Source organism: Moschus berezovskii, chromosome 8 (genome assembly GCF_049115385.1).
Source record: "Moschus berezovskii isolate FMDL1 chromosome 8, NW_MosBer_1.0, whole genome shotgun sequence".
Lineage (NCBI taxonomy): Eukaryota > Metazoa > Chordata > Mammalia > Artiodactyla > Moschidae > Moschus > Moschus berezovskii.
The window spans coordinates 58992087-59000299 of record NC_142467.1 but is presented as its reverse complement, the minus strand read 5'-3'; positions in this window follow the sequence as shown (position 1 = coordinate 59000299).

Below are 8213 nucleotides of genomic sequence, written 5' to 3'. Positions count from 1 at the left end.
GCCATGAAATGATGAAAGTGAAAGAGGAGAGTGAAAAAGTTGGCTTAAAGTTCAACATTCAGAAAACTAAGATCATGGCATCCGGTCCCATCACTTCATGGCAGTGCATCCAAGGTTTCAACTCCCTTCTCTCCATGAGTTTCACTGCATGATGAAGTGTATCCTCCCTGGTGTGGAAACCAGCACACTCTGGCTGGGAAAGGCCTTCCCAGGACCCAGATTGGGGTCCCCATGGGAAGGCCTACAGCTAGGGAGCTCCTGGCCAAGCCTGGGGACAGCAGTTTCGGTTCTGGGACCCTCAGACATGGCATCTATAGGTACACACCTCTGTTGGCATCTCTTGGCTGGAAGACTCGGCCAGGTTTTCCCAGCCTCCTGGCTGATCCCAGTGCCTTTTGGCTGGGTGACTGCTCTTGTTCTTGGCTGCCTCCACGGTGCCTTAGAGCATGCCGTCAGCAGAATGGCTTCCCTCGCTGTCACTCAGCTGGGCCTGAGCCATCCTCCTATCACCTGTGCAGACTTTTGAGGCCTCACCACACTACAGGAAACATGATGCAGCCCAGAAGGTGTAGGTGAGACACCCCAGAAACTGGCCAGAGCCTCACGCCTAGACCTCAGATGAGGCCTGCAAAATGCAGTTTTCTCCTCGCTGCTGTTACCCCTCCCATCCAGGCTCCCTAAGGTGACCCTCCCCTCTGTGTCTTCTCTGAGGGGGCAAGTGAAGTTTCCCAGCTCTGCACTAACCTTAGGACTGTCAATTAACCCTAAATTACCAACCAATGCCCCCCACAGACTTATATTTACATACCAGATATCACAAAAATAGGAAGACAGTGTGTCTCAAAGGAGAAACCAGAGCATTTAAAATTTTTATTACTGGCTAATAACGTGGCATTTCTCCAAGGCCCCCAATGTTTCCCTCAACATGAAAACAGTCACTTCCTTTGAGCACATTCTATACACTGGGAAACAGAGCTTAATACTCCGTGCGTTACCCCATTCAATCCTCACAGGCCCCTACCAGGCATGTGAGGCTTTAGGGGCTGAATTGTAAAATATAGCAGATACACAGAAGATGTCTAAAACATGTATATGAACTGTTCAACACATGCTTGTCCCCTATAATATATTAATATAATAACAATATTATAACATTGGTAGATCGTGTATTACTATCACATATATCTGTGGTAAACATTCCCTTGTTTTTCTTTATAGTTTTGTTACCCATGTATGCATTCCTAGGGCTTCCCAGGTGGCGCTAGTAGTAAAGAACCTGCCTGCCAATGCAGGAGACATAAGAGACATGGCTTGGGAAGATCCCCTGGAGAAGGGCATGGCAATCCACTCCAGTATTCTTGCCTAGAGAATCCCATGGGCAGAGGAGCCTGGCAGGCTATATATATAGTCCATTGGGTCGCAAAGAGTTGAACACTTCTGAAGCGACTTAGTACATGCATTACTAAATCGTATAGTTTTCGTTTCTTTTAAAACTACACATGAATGGAATGATACAATATATATCCTCAAAAGGTTTTTTCTTATCATGAATCTATGTGGAATTCATTTATGTTGTTTCATATATCTGAAATTAACTGGTATTCATTGGTATATATTCCACTATATGAAATACCACAATTTATATTTCCATTCATTATAGATGGGCATTGGGGTTGTTTCTCCTTTTCGGACCACACAAACATTCTTGTACGTGAGTTCTGGTGTACATGGGTCCGTAATTCTCTAGAGCACATACATAATTAGTAATGGAATTGCTGCATCATAGAGTATGAGTATCTTCAGTTGTAATAAACAATCCCAAAGATTGTTTTTCAAAGTGGTTGTGTTCAGTGTTGTGTTTATCCCTCTCATTTTACTAATGAGGACATGGATACTCATCAGTAGCTCAGGATCACTGGTTCTAAGTGGAGGGGAGCTAGGATTTATACCAGGTCAATCTGACTTTGAAGGTCAGGCTCTTAACCAGCTCACTACCTACCCTCTGCTCAACTGCTGTAACTAGAAAACCAGTAATAACTCAGTAGTTTAAAATATAAATCTCTCATATAATGGTCTGAAGGGAATGTTTCAGATCAGTAGGCAGTTCTGTTCCACAAGCCATTAAGAAATCAAGGTTACTCTAGGACTTTGTCATGAAATACATGATTGAGGCCAGATTGCTGCCATGTTCGAGATCCAGCTGGCAAGAGAGTGGAATCTTGTGTAAGCCCTACTGGTCCAGTGGTTAAGACTCCACACTCCCAGTGTAGGGGGCCCAGATTCGATCCCTGATCAGGGAGCTAGATTCCCCACAACTAAGAGTTTGCATGCTGCAGCTCAAGATCCCGTATGCTACAACAAAGATTAAAGGTTCCATGTGCTGCAACTAAGACCCAGCACAGCCAAATGAATAAATAAAGAAAGATTTTATGTACATGTAAGGTTTTATGAATTTCGCCTGAAAGTGCTCTGTATCATTTCCTAGTCTCCTGGCTATACCTAGCTATAATGGATGGTGGAAAATATAGACTGACTAGACAGACATATCCCAGCTCAAATCTATTACCATGGACGGGGAGGTGGGGGGGAGATGGATTTTGGTGGATAATTAGCCTCCTCACCACAATGTTTTGCCTCCCCTCCCTCCATTATTTCTAGAGTTGCTTCTTCCTCGCTTACCTTACTAATAATGTTCCTCTTCTTTTCTATCTCATGGCAATCTCAACGATATATTATGTAACCAAATAGTAGGTTTCAGTTCAAGAAGAAGGTAATGGGGGTGGGGGTGGGGGTGGGGGGCTTGCCTGATAGCTCAGTTGGTAAAGAATCCTCTTGCAATGCAGGAGACCCCGGTTTGATTCCTGCATCGGGAAGATCTGCTGGAGAAGGAATAGGCTATCCATCCAGTATTCTTGGGCTTCCCTGGTGGCTCAGCTGGTAAAGAATCCACCTGCAATGCCAGAGACCTGGGTTGGATCCCTGGGTTGGGAAGATCCCCTGGAGAAGGGAACGGCTATCCACTTCAGTATTCTGGCCTGGAGAATTCCATGGACTATACAGTCCATGGGGTTGCAAAGGGTCAGACTCGACTGAGTGACTTTCACTTTCAGGCAGTTGCTGAGCAAACTGAACAGAAGTGCCCTCCTATACAATCTCATTCTCTTTAATAATCTTATTTTGATAATAAGATTATTAAGATAATAATAAGATAACTATAAGATAATAATCTTATTTTAATAATCTTATTTTGTGTAAGGCACTGAGCACATACAGAGATATCAAACATGTCTGTTTGTCATATAAGGGAGTTTCAGAAAACAGCTTGTGTGGAGAAAGAGTTAAGGACATGTGCACCTACAGAGTGAGCTTAGAACCAATCAATCACAGAGTCCCAGATATGTAGCCATGTCCTGCCCTGCAGGGAGAGCCCCACAGAGCACATGTAGAGAAACTTGGACTGGATGGAATATACATAGGGAGGGAATGTGCTTCACGAAGGATGTGCTACGGAAAAATCTCACACTGAGCAATCCCTCCCTCGTAGCAACAAGGGGTCTTAAGGTGCTTGGTCTGTGGAAATCGTGGTTTGTTACATTCAAAGGGTCTGTGAGTCTCCTGATAGCTAGAGGCACCCTCAAATAGAAGTGGCTATAAGGAGGTGAGTTTTCTGTATCTGTGGGGAAAGTCTGAATGGATTAGGTAGAAGACAGGATGAGATGACCTGTAGGTGCTGCCCAAATCTGGGCCTGTGTTCTAAGGTTAGATGGATATTGTTCTAAGATGTCAGACATCCTGAACCATAACTACTAATCTTTTCTTCTGCCTCGTGGTAAAGAGGGTGCCCCCTTTCTGCTGCAAATGGCCTATGGTGAGAAACCTGGAGGAACAGTGGGGCAAGAGTTGGGAATGAATAGGGTGAGGATCAGAAAGACATAGGAATGTGTCCTGGCTCCAAGCTAGTCAGGCAAATCTCTTAACTATGCTCAGCATCAATGTCTCATCTGTAAAATGTAACTGTATCTGAGGAAGAAACAATAATCATCCCCATTTTACAGGCTCAGAGTAGTTTTACAGGCTCCTTTTAGAGGCTCAGAGTAGTTAAGGTACTCAGGAATTCACTATACAAAGTGAAGTCAGGATTCAGACTCAGGCAGTCTCACTCTAGAAGTGAAGCTCTAAGAATCACTACTTGGGTGGGGTGTGCAGGGGCGGAGGCGGCGGGGGTAGAAAGAGATACTCTTTAATATGTTTAATGCAGACATCCACTGTTAGATGGAGAGTTAGTGTCTTGGCGTGAAGGGAGGGCAGTACTGTGGGTAGGCAGGAGGGAGAAGGAACAGACTGGAGTCTCTCCTGCCGTTTCTTTGTCGGGTTTGCAGGCACCAAGCAGGGCAACAGCCATGTTAACGGGGGCCTAGGCGCCTGCTCCGCCCCGCCCCAAGCGTACCTGCCGCTGCCTTCTCCACGGGGTGCCACTCACTACCTTCCTCCTGGCAGCCACGGTTTGGAGGAGGAAGGAGGGGTACAGCGGTGGGCACATTTTATGCTTCTCCAGAGCTTCGGAGCAAGATTTCCCCAAAAAGCCGTATTAAATAAATAAAAGGAAATTCAGCAGATGGAAACATGAATCAATGAAAACTCCCATATGAGTGCAAAGATTTATGTCAAAAAACAAAACATCAACATCTGGGAACTGCCGCGTCTCCTCTTGGCTGCTCGTTTGGAATGGATTCTTGGTGTCGCTTCCGCCCCTTTCTAGCCCTGGGAGAGGACAGAGAGAAAGAATAAACCCATTTTTAAAACAGCCATTTTTTAATCAGAAATGAACGCTGTTTTCTCCCTCAAGGCTGGAGGGAACGTGATCCGGACTACGGGGGGCGTCGCCGGGAGAGAGGGCCCTCTGCAGGATGCGGAAGGGCGCCCCTCCTTCCCCACACCCCCGCGGCTCTCTGGGGTCCGGTACCTCCAGACTTCACAGCCGCCGCGGCAACGCTAGCATACATACCAGTGCCCACCGCACTGCGGCCGCGCTCCACGACTCCAGGCGCCCGCGCCCCGACCCCTCACGTGGGTGGAGGAGGCCTGCGCAGAGGTGGCTGGGTGCCCGCCCCTACCCGCAGTCCGGCCCGCCGCCTGGGAGCTCATCTCATCCGGGCGAGCCTCTGCGTGAGTTCCTCCAGTTCCCGGGAGAAGGACTGGGAACATGATGAGAATAAAGTGCAGGCTTTGAGGATGAAGCGCACGGATCGAAGACAACGTTTAGTCCATAAATTGGGCCACGCAGGGATTAAGAGGGCAGGCATTGGCATCCTGATGGTCCAAATCCCATATTGGTCACTGCCAACTGGATGACCTTGAACAAGTTAACCTCTGAGCCAGGGTTTCATCATCTGTAAAATAGGAATAATATCACCAGCCTCCTGGGGGACTGTGAAAAGTAAATCAGAAAACACACATAGAGTGCCCTATTCAGTACAAACACACATAAAACTGAATAAATGTTACCTATTATCATCAGGATAAAGGCTTAGATTCTGACCATAACCTACAAGGCTCTGCATAATCCATGCTCCCAGCTTTGTGGCCTTGGAAAAGCCACTGATCACTCCATCCTAGGCTCCAGTCGTTAACTTCTGCACAGCAGCCTAGCTCCCTTGTACCTCGGGACCTTTGCACATGCTGTTTCCTGTGCTTGGAAGGCTATTTTCCACTTTCCACTTCAACCCAGGCTGCCCATTCTTAGGGCTTCAGTTTACTTGTTACATCATCCAGGAAACTTCCTGATTCTCCATTACCACCCTCAAATGTAGTCTCTGCTCTGATACTCTCATAGCAGCCCCGGCTTCTTACTAGCAATGTAGCAATGCTCCAGTTGTAATATATCATCATTTTTGTTGTATCTTTAATGTCTGTCACTCCCTGGACAGTTCACACCGTGAGGCCTGGAGCTCATCCTGTTCCATTCATTGTGGAATCCCCAGCCCCCAGGACAGTGACTGATGTAGGCCCTCTATTTGTGGTGAAATGATGGAGCTCTGAGACCAGAGAATCTTGAATCTTCTATATTGTTTTACCACTTCCTTCCAACAATAAATGTATATATTAAGCAGGGCACCAAGGGCACAGTTCAGTTCAGTCGCTCAGTCGTGTCCGACTCTGCGACCCCATGAATCACAGCACGCCAGGCCTCCCTGTCCATCACCAACTCCTGGAATTCACTCAAACTCATGTCCATTGAGTCGGTGATGCCATCCAGCCATCTCATTCTCTGTCATCCCCTTCTCCTCCTGCCCCCAATCCCTCCCAGCATCAGAGTCTTTTCCAGTGAGTCAACTCTTCGCATGATGTAGCTAAAGTATTGGAGTTTCAGCTTTAGCATCAGTCCTTCCAATGAACACCCAGGACTGATCTCCTTTTGGACTGGTTGGATCTCCTTGCAGTCCAAGGAACTCTCAAGAGTCTTCTCCAACACCACAGTTCAAAAGCATCGTGGAAAAAGCAAGAAAGTTCCAGAAAAACATCTATTTCTGCTTCATTGACTATGCCAAAGCCTTTGACTGTGTGGATCACAATAAACTGTGGAAAATTCTGAAAGAGATGGGAATACCAGACCACCTGACCCACCTCTTGAGAAACCTGTATGCAGGTCAGGAAGCAACAGTTAGAACTGGACATGGAACAACAGACTGGTTCCAAATAGGAAAAGGAGTATGTCAAGGTCGTATATTGTCACCCTGCTTATTTAACCAAAGGCACTGCTGCTGCTTGTGTCCGACTCTGTGCGACCCCATAGACGGCAGCTCACCAGGCTCCCCGTCCCTGGGATTCTCCAGGCAAGAACACTGGAGTGGGTTGCCATTTCCTTCTCCAATGCATGAAAGTGAAAAGTAAAAGTGAAGTCGCTCAGTCATGTCCAACTCTTAGCGACCACATGGACTGCAACCCACCACACTTCTCCATCCATGGGATTTTCCAGGCAAGAGTACTGGAGTGGGGTGCCATTGCTTTCTCCAAACTAAAGGCACAGATCCATACAATTCTGTTGCTGACCTACTAGAGCTCATAGTCCGATAGCAGAGACAGACATGTAAATAGAGGACAACACAGATAGGCTAGAGACAACAGAGTGTGTGTGTTGGGGGGTGGAGACTGGGTCTACAAGGATAGGACCCTTGGTTCCAGGTGGTTTAAGTGGACTAAGCTTCATGCTTGACCTGCATTATCTTACTAAAACTCACAACTGTTAGATAGGCCTATTATCATCCCTGTCTTCACCAACGGCTCAGCAGTTAAGAATCCTCTTGCAATGCAGGAGATGCAGATTCCACCCCTGGGTCGGGAAGTGGAGGAGGAAGTGGCAACCCACTCCAGTATTCTTGAGTCAAAACTCCCATGGACAGAGGAGTCTGGTGGTCTACAGTCCAAAGGGTCGCAAAGAATTGGACATGTTTGAGCGAGCGAGCAGTTATCATCCCTATTGTACAGATGAAGCATAGAGGTTAAACTGCTTGCCTGGGATCACAAAGATAGCCATGGCAGAAGTGGCATTCAAAGAGGGGTGCATTCTGCTTCAGGCCCAGAGCTCTAACTACTTGGCCTTCTGCCTCAGAGCAAAGGTCTCTCAGTGAGGTTATTCTTCCTGCCCACGACACCCGTTCTGGTTCCAGACCAAATGACAGTGGGGGCACTGCCCCTCACTGCGTTCCTGCTGGTAGAAATCCCGCCACCCAAGCAGCAGAGAGGGAGGTGGGAGTGCCAGGCTGAGGGGCACGTGAAAGCCATACACCCTGTTCCGCACAAGAGCTTAATGAGGAGTGTTCGCAGGGTGGCAAAGGGGACGTGCAACAGCTCAGCTAAAAACAGGAGCGCCTCTGGCTTCTGTGCTGCTGAGCCCCAGCTCTGGAGGGAGGCCCCAGCCTAAGCCAGCTCAGCGCCCTGAGGGTGTTGTTCTCACCTTTCACACCCACCCCGAAGCTCCACTGATCCTGCTACTTCTCCTCTCACCACCCCCGGGGCTTTTTTTTTTTAAAGGTTGGATTCACATCTTTCATTTGCTTTCTTAAAGGCAGCCGTGCCTGTTCTCCCGGATTCCAAGAATCAGCCAGCTTTTGGAGGGTTACAGGGGAGCTTTTCTTCAGTCTTATCTTCTTGAGCCTGGTTGAGGCTAGGTCAGAATTCCTTCAAGGATCTGATGAGACCACTCCTCTTTTTCA